At 35.3% G+C, this 14,732-nt stretch overlaps 1 protein-coding gene across 2 annotated transcripts in view; it reads left to right on the top strand.

Annotated features, from left to right (window-relative positions):
- The window catches only part of LOC128012110 (ephrin type-B receptor 2), a 56,203-nt gene that overhangs the window by 15,395 nt on the left and 26,076 nt on the right, over positions 1 to 14,732 (top strand). The window lies entirely within an intron of this gene.

The raw sequence follows: 14,732 nt of genomic DNA, 5'->3' as shown, positions 1-14,732 counted from the left end.
GACCACAGTATGAATCATTATCATTGTGACTTCAAACCTGTACCGTATGCATCCTATTTGAGAGCTGCAGTTAAAGATCTAAAGTGTACATAAAGACAATGTATATAAAGTTTGTGTTGTGTGGCTTTAGGAGCTTATTGCACAAAAATCTTCTAAAAGAAGTAGTTAAGAAATGTGTTCTCATATTCTCAATTAAAAAAAAATATTCTTGATGACAGAAAATATTGTTATAATTCTGATTAACTGGCATGATCGAAGTTTAGCAGTTTTTTATATTGTTTTCAGGAATTCTTATTAAAACTGAAAAGGGATAGTTCACCCAAAAATGAAAATTCTGTCACTTATTATTGCCCTCGTACTGTTCCAAACCCATAAGACCTTGTTCAAGCGAGACTCACTACATTACTGTGTCTTGACCATGGTAGTACCCTTGCTGTCTATGGAGGTGCAGAAAGCTTTCGGATTTCATCAAAAATAGACAAAACCAATAAAACCCATTACATTGAGGCATTTGTTGCATCCAGTGGGGACATGATTATAATGACTTATACTGTCTTTTTACGTGTTGCTTTGCGTATCGCACTGTGTAAATATAAAACCATGTCTTCATTTGTGATCTGAGAAACGACAAACAACAAGCACTTCTCTACACTGCTCAAAACTAACGTTTGAATCATCAGTGGTAAATTCTGTAAATATAAAAAATGTACTACAGGCTGTGAGTCAGAAGTGCCAGACTATCCTTGCAAAGTTGGAACTGCCCCACTTTATAGAACAGCCTTTATGCACAGACCCATTGTAGGCTAGTCTGCAGGTTCAAGAAACAGACCTCCATAAACGCACTGCGGATTCGAAGAAGGAGCAGCTGTCCAGCTTGCGGCAACCACATGCGATGACCCCTGGGTGGACTCCACTTTGTCCATGGTGAAAGCCGATCCAGCGATCCACAGAGCGAAGTTGATGTATTTCCTCAGTGACCAGCATGGATCAGCTGTAGACATAACAAAGCGGATATCGTCCTCTTTTGGAAGGCCAAACAAAGTAGTTTTAATTTTCTCAACAAAACACGTCTCATGGCAGCAGCAGCAACAGCGAGAATAAAAGTTATGCTTCTTTTTTTGCATGAACATTTGGGCAGCGTTATGCAAATCTTCCCACACAGTGATGTAGACATGTGGGGGCGTGTTTAAATGAGGCATTTTAGCAGGGACGTGGACAATTCTTAACTTTTATAAAGAATATCTCTTCGAATTTGAGACTTTAGTCTTTACAACTTTACACATCTTCTTTATGCATCAAGACGTTTTTACACTCCGAAGAGAAAGGAAAATTTGAAATCGCATCATATGACCCCTTTAAAAAATGTTATATTCTTAACGTAGTTTTAATTTATGCTAACTTATTCTTACCAGAAATTTAAAAAGTTGACTCGGTTAGTAGTTTTCATTTTTGGATGAGTTTCTTTAAAGTCTGCCAATCTGATCCTTGTCTGGTCTGGTTTGGTTTTAATGGCACACTAAAAAGTGAAACTGTTGTTGTTACTTGGGGAACAATTTCCAGCAGATCTGACCCTATGAAAGGATGTTCGTTGGTGTAACTGAATGTTGTCAGATTGATTTAGACGTTACCACATGAAGCACATTTTTAGGTAGCCTGACAAAACTATTTTTTTTACAGTTCCGGATGCCAGCAATGATAAATAAATAATGAACAGCCTCAGCTTCAGCCTCAGATTTCTGCACAATGAAAAAGAGATACATTGCCAAATTAAGAAAAAGCCTGCATGCAGATTTACAGTCATTTCACGCAATGACAGAAAAGGGCGACTTAATGTCCTTCCTGAATGCACGCACACGTAATGTTTCAGAGTCTTACTATTGAAAGATGCCCTGCAGGTACAAAACATTCACTGGCCTTATCCTTATGAAAGCCAGCTGAAAGACACTGGGCCATTGTGTCCTCCGGCCTGTGTCTGCATGTGCAGTGGTTTTCTTACAGTGTTCTTTCAAACGAACTGTGCACATGCGCATGCACACAAGCACTGACCCTTAAAACTGTTTTTATAACATGAGATTTTGCCGTTATTCTTGGATTACTCAACAAGAAAGTAGCTCTCTGTGTCTGAGAACAAGGGAGCCGTAATGAATAGAAATCCTCCAGTCAGTTGTAACGCTGCATTGATAGGTTGGAATGAATAGAGGGATTTGGGTAGAAAAAGGTGTTTTTTTTTTCGCCCTCACTCAGCACTCGGCAGATATGATTACATTCAAGGAGTGCAGGGCGGCGATGAGGGAACGATTTTGGCAGGGTTCTCCCGGGTACTGTTGACAGAATCTAAATTACTAATATCCCCCCATCTGGAGCAGCTGATGGATGGAAATCGGCAATATCCTGGGCGAGCACAAGGCAGACCGTCTCTTTTATTTCCCCTGGTGTTAATCCTCCTCGCTGCCACCACTTTAATGACACTCCTAATTGACTAATTTGGAGTGCGCGGGGGGAGCTGGGTGGACGCTTTGACGCTGCTCTCCCTGGCGAGTCCATTCAGAAATCAAGCACAACTAATGAATCCCCCTGTGGTTGTTAACCAAGGGCTGCATGTAGACAAATGGATTTATGAGTTCCATTTTCTGTCTCTAAAGGAAATATGCAGTAGCAGTACTCATTAAAGCCAAGTAGAGACATAATGGTCTAATTGATAGCGAGCTTGACGTGTAATTCTCTTATACTGTAATGTAACTGGAACAATGGCACAGCACTGCATGCTTCAGGTCAATGGAACTTCAAAAGCCCTACGTGAGTGGTTTCATCTCAGTGGCTGTGTGTTTTTAGAGCCTTCCAGTGCTCAACAATAAGGATTTTGTCTGCTGGCTTAGTTGAACTCAGGCTAGTAGTTTTGTACTTGCCTTGCCAATATTTCTTTTGGCTCCTCCTCATAAAATTACCATTTTAGTTGTTTTTTTTAATAATTGGTTTTGTTTTGTTTTCTTAATAAAATAAATAATTATAAACCAAATGCATCTTCATTACAATAAAGTATTTTCTTTTGACTTTTGTTAGTTAAGCTATTAGTTAAAAATGTAAGTACTTTTTTCTATTAAATAAATAATGAGCATATTTTATTAAATGTTGTATTATTATTTTATTGCATTTGTTAAATTTGCAATATTTATTTTGCAAATAAATAAATAAATACATTTTAAATAAATTAGCAATATTATATTTGTTGTTTGTTATTTTTTTACTTTTATCTAATGCTGGCCCCAATATATACAATTATTTGTATCTGATGTGTTTTATTTTATTAGATTTTTTTTATTACATTTATTAATTATATATATATATATATATATATATATATATATATATAATATTTCAATAAAGGTTTTAAACTACAACATTCAACAACATTGAATAGTTTTCAAGCAGGAATAGCTGTAAATTATACTGACCCAAAACTCTCTCACACTGGCCTTAAGCTATCGGGCTATTCTCATTGCTGAGCCCTGTCAAATATTTAGCCTATTGAAACATGACTAACCATCCTTATGAAAGGAAGTACGGGAACAGCTTGTGAAATAGCATTTATATGTGTCTTGTGCCAGGAACGCCTCTCATCTCCATAGCCAAGAGCTGAAACTCACCCACACCTCTAATAATTATAGTGGTAGCACTAATTCAGTTAATCCAGCTGACATTCTGACCCTCTCTGTCCTTCTCTGGAGATCATCTTCAGTCTCCTCGCTATCATTCAGTTGTGGTTTGTGATGGCTATTATTGACTGGCTTTCTAGATTGCATTACATTAGTAATTACATAGACCTTAAAGTACAGTCTCTGCTTGTTTTAACGTTTAATGATTATAAATAGCTAAATTCAGCCGGACAGTGTTGGCCACAGATGAATAACCTCTACTGTAAGGAGCTGGACTGTGGCCAATCCCTCAAGCCAAACCAGCTTGGGTCTCCAAACAAGATGAATGTTGGCAGATTTTGCTTATATTGTGTTATGACCAATCAATACATTCCTCCACGGACAGCTGCAATGTGCATTTGTTTTAGTATGTTGACCTTTCAATTAGAAGTAATGGTTTTGTTATCTTGTTATCTTTGAATATGAAATGTTATTATCTAGGGGAGCACCTTAGGCCTAAACCTCAGTTATTTAACTGATTTGTTAGAGTAAGCTCAAAGCTAAAAGCTTGCAGCAAATCAAGGCTGTGTATTCTTAATTATGTAAATGCAATGTGTCACATCCGCTAAATCCAATAATAAGTGTCTGCTGGAATGTTGTATCTATCTTTTAATCTTTCACGGTCACTGTTGAGGGCCACTCAGTGACCTTTGTGCAATGCTGCCGCTGTTTAAAAGCTCTAGTTTCATGTATTTACGCCGGATAATGTGTTCAGATGGGCACTATAGATCATAATGTACCAACACTCTCTGTTTTCAGCACGTCGGGGTCACAAAGTCTGTCTGATCCTCAATTTTACCTCAACCTTCATGACTGTACATATTTTTCCTGACATATAGAGAGAGTTTCTGACTAATTGTGAGTATCCTGACTTGGACACAAATGACTCTTATGAGCTAGTTCTTTCTAATGAATGAAAACATATCGTGTTGGCTCTCATAAGACAGTTCTGGTTAAATAATCAGGTTATTTGTAGATACTTAAACAACTTAAACACATTTCATTTTAGTTATTTCCCAAGGCAGCATTTCTAATTTGCATTAAAAAAATCTGTATTTTTGTTTTATTTCATTATTATTTTCATCTAAAAAATATATTTAAATGTTTTAGCAAAACTGAATGAAAGTAAGGATATCATTATGGATGCCCAGGCCAACAGTGCAATAGATCACCTGGACTTCTTCAATGTCATCACATTCGAAATGGTTCTAGAATATCAGGCATATGACACATTCACCATGGCACAGGGTATTGTATATGTCTGGATGTAATTATATATGGCAGCCAGTGAGAATGCATTGTGGGTGTGAGGTCTGGAAAGCCCCTAGATGAACCGTGTTATTGGGCATGGCAGTAAAGAAGGGTGCTGGAGCTTGTCTCCTGAACTGACTTTATCAGGTACAGCTCTCTAATCCAATCTCAGCAGCACATTGCTGCAGGGAGGTCGTCTGCTACCTTATTTGTTCCTGTGACACAGGATGTATTTCAATTTGTTTCGCCGCAGCACTGGACGTAAAAGGACTGCAGTCGAGCTATAAGGCAACCAAATCAGATAGGTATTTGTCCATGTAGAGGAAAACCACACACATATAATACCTGCATATTTTATTTGCACACTGACAGATGCTATAGATGTGCCTCTTGCTTGACCTTGGGTTGCAGGGTTATGTTACAGTCCCTAGATATTAAATCAAAAGTTTTAGTCTTAAAAAAAAATAGATCTCATTCTTCTGAAGAAGGCTAAGTGGTCATTCAGTGCAAGTTCATTAATCCACAGCTTTTGTTTTCTGTCATGTACAGTAGTGGATTATTGAGGATTTGTTTAGATTGCTTCCTCATTCTGTATCTCACAAAACATGGATATTATTGAACTGACTGACCATTTCCATTTTTATTTAGCGATGAATGCACATGACCATTACACCTCAGTTGTGTATTATTTTGGAATAATTCAATGGACTTCAGTCCATTGTTCCACTTATTCTACCATTACAACACTACAAGACATTGTTCAGATCTTGTATTTCAAGAGATTTAGCAGTTTGTCCTTAAATGTTCTTGTGTAGGATTAATTTCTTACGCTTCCTTTGCTAATTCCAAAACAACATTTTAGACGTAGTAACAGTGGCTTGAACCATTGATACTAGCAGACTAATGCAGTTATTAAGCTGAAGCAGAGAGATTAGGCATGTGTGAATCACATGAGGCTGTTTGTTTCTCGACAGAGTTCAGCAAAAGCATTTATACTAATAGTAAAAATTTGAGTTCATATGCTTCAAAAACATTGACGTTATTACCTATAGTGAGACATTATATGTAGCATAAACTATTGTATTTACTGATAAAATCATCAGAGCAGTACTGACAACACGTTTCAGCACACACATAATAGAAACATGGGAGATTGTATGGGAGAGAGAGAGTGAGACAGCAAGTATGTGCTTTCCTTGAAAATAATTGCACACCTTACAACGTTCAGATTCCAGCATTTGACAGCCTTGTAAAATCTATGTAAACCATGAGTTTCAAGGCTTGACGCATGCATTATGACTATGTTTAAGTAATGCTTAGACTGTTATCTTCTATCTAAAAGATCTGTGGTTGCAGGTAATACCAAGTTTAATTTCCATGACTTCACATCCTGTTTGAACTGTGAAGGCCTCTTAGTACATGGCACGTCTCATGGGACATTGCAGTGTATATATTTGTGGAAAGTGCCATATACTGTACCTTCTGAAAATGTTATGGTTGACTCAAAATTTACTGAAAAGGATTTAGTACCAACCTGTCTTTTAGTCTGTTTCTGTTCACTTATTATTATTTATTGTTAAAACTTTGCGTTGACATGGAAATCAACAGAGCTGTCTTGAATAATTTCAGAGTTTATAACATTATCGTTTCCAAATATACGTGTGCTTACTGGGTTTTGTAAATGTGGTTAGATTTTTATGAAGCAACTGACTGAAAATGTTTTGTGGTGTATATGTCACTCTCTTGTTTGTCAGTAGCTTATGTCAGCATTCAGCGCGGTTTGTTTAAAGGCTTTCAAGGCAGTGCTTTGCGTGTATTGGACTGTGCGTTGAAGCACACTGTTTTTCAGCTGACCTTTGTGTCTGAAGATGTTAGGCTTACGATAAGGGCAAGTCAGAATTTAAGCTCTCCGAGTGTGTTGCTTGTTGAATTAAAGTCAAAAGGTTGTCATAAAAATTTTTGTTTTTTGACAGCTGTTTTTTTTATGGTGTATACCATTCAGTACTAATACTAAACTTACCTTTAAACGCGAGTACAAATTGTCGACAATCAGTTCCTGTTCCTTCTGAGAGAATTGAAAACCTGCATGGAGATAAAAGATGAAGCTTCAGTGGAGCACAGAGTTAATCAATGCTGAGAGCTGGATGTCCACACTGGATCTGCCTGCTCCTCGTCTCTTTGATGGGAAGCAGGTGTCCTGTTGTCATCGATGAGTGGCTCATTGATCAAAGGCCCTTCAGGAGTCCAGTGCACATCCATCAGACTCCAGCGGCCAGGCAATGTCACCGAAACGAGGACTGTCAGTGCCTCTTCTCCTCGCACAAAACACTTCACTGGCCAGGCAAAAAAAAGTCAACTAGCATGCCTTTTTTGTTCCCCTTTTTAAGTAAATTCCATATTACAATTTGCCATTAGTGCAATGTCAAATTTATGATTTAATTATTAAATGTTCTTTAACATTTTTAGAGTTAAATGCATATCATGATAGAGTTTTAAGTGTAGTTTATTGTGAATCAAGGCATTCTGAGACAGAAATATCATATGTGACCCTGAACCATAATACCTGTCATTAGGGTCAATTTTTAGAAATTGGGATTTATACAAATCATAAATATATAAAACATATCTGAATGCATAAGCTATCCATTGATGTACAGTTTGTTAGGATAAGACAATATTTTAAGAGTGTGGTTCAAAAAACGCGATAAATACCATAAAAAAAAAATAGGTGCCAAAATCAGTTTTCTCTCATGTTTTCTCCCTTTTTTTCCAAACCGCGACAAATGCCAGTCTCCCCTCTTTGTGATATATCCCCTCAACCGATCACAGTGCACCATTCCACACACTGTAAACAGTAACAACCAATCACAAAGCACAATTCCACGCACTTTAGACAGTAATGACGGCACTCTGAATACACCCAGCATCCTAGTTTTCCTCATCTAATTTGTACTTTGTGATCAACAAACAAGGGCTACATGATAAATCGCATGTGATTGTCATGCGCATCTAGCCAGTAAAGCTGGTTCTGTGATAAATCATCACTGCATGCTTTCGGATAGAGCAACATTTAATACACAGAGCTGTACATCACTGACAAGTAATGCAATATCACGTTCATAATCGCAGATGAGTCGCATTCAATTATGAACAAGATATTGCGTAGCTTGTCAGTGTAAGGCTTTCTATTAATGCCATTAATGTTTTTGTTAATACAGCATATAGCATTAGTCAACTAAATGAATGTAACATGGCAAAGATGAATGCACTTTTGGTAGCTAACTGAATGTAAGGCATATGTGATTCTGGATTTTCTGTGGTTTAACGTGATGTTGTTGTTCATGTTCTTGTTCGTGATGAAATGTACTTTTATTGTTGTAATTAATTTATAGCATTAACAAGATGATCTGTTGAATTCATTTTGGGAGCGATGACCGATTGAATGTAATTTTAGACCAGGGCCTGCGTACAAGATTAGTATTGGCCAAGTTCAGAGCCTGTCATATTTGGATCAGCTAACTATGTTGAAAAAAAACTTTTATACTGAATCAATGAATAAAAAGAAACGTGTCATGGATTTATTGCATTATGGGAATTTTATTTTATAATAACTCTTTGAAAATCAAAATCTGGATTAGAATTTTTTATATTATTATAATCTAAAGATGCTATGTGAAAGTTTGAAACAGAAAATAGTGTTTTTCATCTTGCCACTTTCTTGGTAAAAAGAAAAATCAAATTTTTACTTAAATTGATCAAAATGGATTTATTGAGTTTTGGAACCAAACTCTTGATTTGGCCGAGATACAAGTAGGCTATTTTAAAATCTGAAATCTGAGGGTGCAAAAAAACAAACTGAGAAATACACCTTTGAAGTTGTCCAAATTAAACCCTTAGCAATGCATATTACTAAGCAAAAATTAATTTGTGATATCTTATGGTAGGAAATTTACAAAATCTTATAAATCTTAATGATCTTTAATTAATATCCTAATAATTTTATGACACTTGCAGTGTAATGACAGCAAGTGAAGTAGGAGAGAGAGAAGGGATAGGATCGGGAATGGTCCACGAGCCAGGATTCAAACTTGGAACATCCACAGCATGGTGCTGAATGTGGGAGTGCTGCCCACAAGGCCATCAGTGACAACTAATATTTATATTTAATTGAAAGTCATACTGGAATTGGTTAAAAACAGTGGGAATGTGACTTATAAAAACTCCAAAACTTAAAACAGGCTGGCCTTCGTCGTTTCTGTTCACACATTGGCACACCTGCTTAAATGATTGACAAAAGACCTATGCGGGGGGCACAGAGAAATAGGGCAAGTGAGGTCTCTGTTGTGCAGCTGTGAAATGGGGCTGAATCCCAGACTCAGCCATTGGCAGTCTGATTGGAACGGGCTGCTGTTGAAATGGGATTTTATCCATTTTTCTTCTTTCTTTTTCGTCTGTCTTCTCAACCAGCAATTTCCAAAAAAAGGATTTATTGTAAAATCAAACACCAGCTTTCTGAACCTGTTTAGTAAAGACATTAGCATAAAAAAATGAGCTTTATGTAGTTGTCATTTGTATGTGGGTGGTTGACATTTAGGGATGATTATTTAGGGAGGGAATGTAGAGTATAAGACAAGAAAATTACATAGTTTGAACATACCCGCGGCTACTTAGAAAAGTGTGATAATTGGATTTTTTCATTTTTTTTCAACTAAGGTGGCTTGTTTTAACAGCAGGACATAAGTAAAAACTAACTTTTTGAAGGACATATGGAAAGAAACCACAAATATATTGTTGGGAACTGTTTTATTGATTGTGTTCTAAAAACTGATTTAAGGTCATAATGGCTTACAAAGTGTAGGAAGCAACTATTGAAAACCTATATTATTTCTCCATCAATTGATATTGATGGCACACATATAGGGCTGTTATGGCCCTAATAATTGACATGCACCAGAAGCTATATTGCAACATGTTTCCTACAGTTTGCATACCTAGCATACTGGTAGCATACACAATGACACATAGCAACATTGTTTTTAAGATAACTCTGACCAAAAACATTAATGCATGTTCGTGCGTGAAGACTGACCATAGATCTGTTGCTCTAAAAATAGACGGTGTCATGAAAAAGTTACAAGGCAAAAGTCTCCTCCTCGCTTCCAACGTCCTTCAGAGATGTTATCTGTTCATCCTGGCCGAGGAAGGACTGCTTCCCCATAAAAAGAAATACAGTATATACAAATTAGGGATAAACCCAAATGAAAATTCTTGGCTGAAGCTGAAATCGAACAAAATGAAACACTGGGCCGAAGACCGGTTTTTAGAGCCCCCCATGTATTTTGCCAAAAATAAATTCACCATTGCATAAATTAAATGACCAAAATTTGCTTTTTACTGTTTTTATTTTGCTTCTCAAATAAAAAATCGATTTAAAAAACAACATTTTTTTTTTAATTATAGCAGACATTATACAAACAAAAGCACAATTTAGCTTAAAATTAATAAGTTAGTAAAATAATATTGTTTGACCATCAGACCCCCTTCTTGAATCAGGCATGTATTTTTACCAATACGAATAAAAGCAGCCTAGCTGAGCAGAAGAGACTTCATTTAAAACATTAGAAAATTTGTACACTACATGTGTATGTTATAATAAATGCATAAACAGCGGTCGTAAGTATAATTATCATTATTATTGTAACAAAAAATATGATGTCACATTACATTGTATTTGGTATTTTTGGGCTAAATAATTTTCACCTAACATAGTTATACTATGCATAATCCTCAATATTTTTATGCCTTTGCAAATTATTTTATCCAAAGCAACTTGCATTGCATTCAAGGTACATTGTCAACATCATTCATTTTATTCATTGTCTGTTTCTACACACAAATTAAGGATTCAACATTATTAATAATATTATTATTAATCATTTGTAATTAATTATTTTTGCCATTAAAATGTTGTTATGATTAGGATTATTATAAAAATGATGTTGCTCAGTATTTTAATTGTAAAATATTATTAACACCAACAACAACAATAATAATGATAATAATAAATATAATAATAATCATCTTTGACTTTACATGCTGACCCAAGGGGAGAAAGAAACAGTGTTTTGATTAATGTATATTTAACCTCTTAGTGTCTTTTTGTATAGACAAAGGACAGGATTAGCATTATTGACTTGTTGCAAACAATTAAGAGGTTTAGCGAGCTGCCACCCTAAATTGATTTATTACTCTGGACCGTTGTTTCGATAAAGCTGTTTACTTGTGTGAGGCGTATTTACCTTTGTAATTCGAACAAGTTTTTTATTAAGCCTCTGGATACCCATCTGAATGCTTACTCAATCCATATAAAAGATCTGCGATTGAAATGCACCATCTGAAACACTCATCGCTATCGGATCAGCTTCATTGTTCACTGCTGCCAAGCGATTTCTGCTAGCTCTGTCCCCAGCAGTGCCACTGAGTGACATATTCAGATAGGGTTGACAACCTCACAAAAGGAACATAGAGCATCTCAGATGCATGGTGTTGACACCACACAGTAAGATCTGGTCCGGGGGTGTCATAATGTCACATAAAAGAGCTTGTTCTATGAATATGGGGGTCTTTGTCTCAGGTAGAAGTTAGCAGATGGAGCTGACACCATTAATATTTACAACTCTAAATGAAATGAATACATTTGGACTGTCAGTCATGGCACAATGGAGGCAGTCAGCAGAAAAAAGCTCCCTGGAGAGCCGAGTCTGAGGCGTCTGTGAGCACTGAAATATTAACACCAAATAATATGAATGAATAAAACAAAATCACTCTCTGAGGGAAATAGCATTGCAGGTAAACTGGGAGTGTTAAGGATTTTTTTGCCCTTTTTCGGTAGTGCTAACGCACTGAGCCTTGAAAATGTAAATATGTCTTTGCATTTGTAGTATAGTAGAGCTCTATACATGAAGAGTGTGATTAAGATCAATATTCCGGGAGGTAACAAACCTTGGAACAAGCCTGAAAGCTTTTTGTGTCCCTCTACTTCCTACATTTATCAGGGACGCATGCAAAGAGCTGATGTGTACAAAATTGTGTAAATTGGATCAAAAAAATAAAGCTCACAAAGAAAATCAGTCCACGCTGGCACTTCTGAGTGCTTCTATATTGCAGTCACAATGAAGCAATCGAGGTGTGTTTTTGTCTGTGGGTTGGAAGTGACCTGTTTATATGTGAATATGTGCTTACATTATGACAGAAAATGCTTTATTTAGGATAATATGGTTGTTTGATTTCCAGCCTGGTGTTCATATATAGGCTAATGTTTACACATAATTATAAGTTTGGATGTGAAAAGGTGCAATATGAATGTATCAACATTAAACCGTACTGGCAGCATCTAAACCATGAGAGTATTTACATGTGTGCAAAAATATTTATGAATAATTTATATTAAATATACCTGATCCATAATAATTAATAATTTTGAATCAAAATTTTGTATGTGTGTTTTTGCAAAAAGTATTGTGCTCACCAAGGTTGCATTTATTTGATCAAAAATACAGTGAAACTGTAATGTTGTCAAATATTACGGTTTAAAATTACTTTTTAATCTAAATTATGCTGGTGATGACAGCTGAATTCTGTCAGAAAGAAAAGTCAGAAATCTGGTCTTCAGAGTTATTTGCAGTTATTAAGTTTTTATTTATTTATTTACTTTTTAATGTAATTTTATGATGACAAAACTGGATTTTCAGGAGGCATTATACCAGAATTCAGTATCACAAGATCATTCTACTATGCTGATTTTGTGTCCAGTTATATGAATGGAAAGTTCAAAATAACTAGATTTATATGACATCAAGAAACGACTAAAACACATCTGATCCCTCTTTATTTGACCCTCTAAATCTAGCACTTTCTGTTTTAATTCAACTTTATCTATTTATCCCCTTTTTTTTTTTTTTTTTTTTTATAAACAGATACAGTATAACAAAAAGACACTAGCTTTCTATTTTTCATATCATGTCTACTTGTTTTTCATTGCGTGTGTATGTATATGTGTGTGTGTGTTTAATTATATATATAATTTTGTATAAAAGCGTCTGCTAAATGACAAAATATAAATGTAAATATGAAATGGCAATCTTTTGTAACATCTTTTTACAAAAAAAGTCTTCACTGTTACTTTTGATTCAATTCAATGCATCTTTGCAGTCAATTGTTTCTTTCTTAATTTAATTTATTAACACCAAACTTTTCAATGGTAGTGTATCACATTTTCCATATATATATATATATATATATATATATATATATATATATATATATATATATATATATATATATATATATATATATATATAAACTGTTTTCAGCATTCATAAAATAAGAAATGTTTCTTGGGCAGCAAATCAGCATATTAAAGATTTCTAAATCTTGTGACACTGAATTCTTGTGTAATGGCTGCCAAAAATTCAGCTTAGTCATCATAAATTATGTTTTTACAATAAATATTTTAAAATTTAATATTTGACATAATTACAGTTTTACTGTATTTTTTATTAAATAAACCTTGTTGAGCACAATACTTTTTTCAAACACACACACACACACACACACAATCACATTATTCACAATTATACATTATTATTAATCGGGTATATTTAATATAAGTGATTTATAAATTATTGTAAATATAAATTGTATTAGTCTTTCACAATATTATTTTCACAGTTTTTACAATTTTTTAATCAAATACAGGATTGGTGACTATAAGAGATTTTCAGAGCTGTTTATCTTTTAATGCATGTACAAAAATATATGTGTTCTAAAACACTTCACACACAAATACTTATTAATACAATTATGTCGACATTTTATATTTTTGCAAAAAATGAGTGAGGCCCCTTCTCATTTAAATCCAACTCAGACTAGTGAGTGTTTAATGTTGTGGCCAGAACACATTTTCCATAGACAAAAAAAAAAAATCTGTTTTGTTATTTAAATGAGCCTGTCAGTATTTTAAGGATTTGTTTTCTTCCCTCTGGACTGTACACCCTAAATGTCCTTCAACTCAGTCTGGCCGTGGCCCATAATTATTCAGATTCCAGACATTAGTGATGATAAAGGCATGAAAGAGAATGTTAATGACTTTACTCTCTAGAGCTTCCTTTGCTTTATTCTTGTGTTTTATGTTCAGATCTCTCAAGCATGTGTCTTGGCCAGTCGCCCCTCGGATTTCACGACTAGTTTGGGCGCTGCTTAGCCATGTTGGCTCTTTGGGAATGCTGGGGCTGGATTCCTGTCTTAGTGCCTCCCAGACTCCATCCTGTCCTGCTGGGTAATCCCGGCCTTCTCATAAGAATTCAAGATTAATCTGAATCTTCTGCTGAAAGCCTGGTTGAGTTCCCTCACACATTGATGGGAATTAATGACCTTGACTGAGGATGAAAACAAGATGGTGGTGTGAGCTAATACATGCAACAGCTGTTGTCATTGTTCTGTAGGAATGTACAGTACTAGACTTCAGTGACTTCAGTGTAATAAGGAGCTCTAAGTGCATTAGTGTTCAACTTGCTCAAGCTGTTGTCTTGACATTTTATGAAGACATATGTGCTTTTGGACATATGTTTGACATATGCACTTGCGAATTTCTAGACCAAACATAGCAGATCACTCTGCAAAACATTTTCTTGATCTGTGTTTTTTCAGTAGGCACGTTTCCATTACCCTTTAAATTACGCAAATTGAAATTTCGAATTGAAAATGCACCTAATGGAAATGCGTCAATTT

The sequence above is a fragment of the Carassius gibelio genome, chromosome B23 (genome assembly GCF_023724105.1).
Source record: "Carassius gibelio isolate Cgi1373 ecotype wild population from Czech Republic chromosome B23, carGib1.2-hapl.c, whole genome shotgun sequence".
Lineage (NCBI taxonomy): Eukaryota > Metazoa > Chordata > Actinopteri > Cypriniformes > Cyprinidae > Carassius > Carassius gibelio.
Note: the sequence above shows the minus strand (reverse complement) of the source record. Positions and strands in the feature narration are given on the sequence as shown.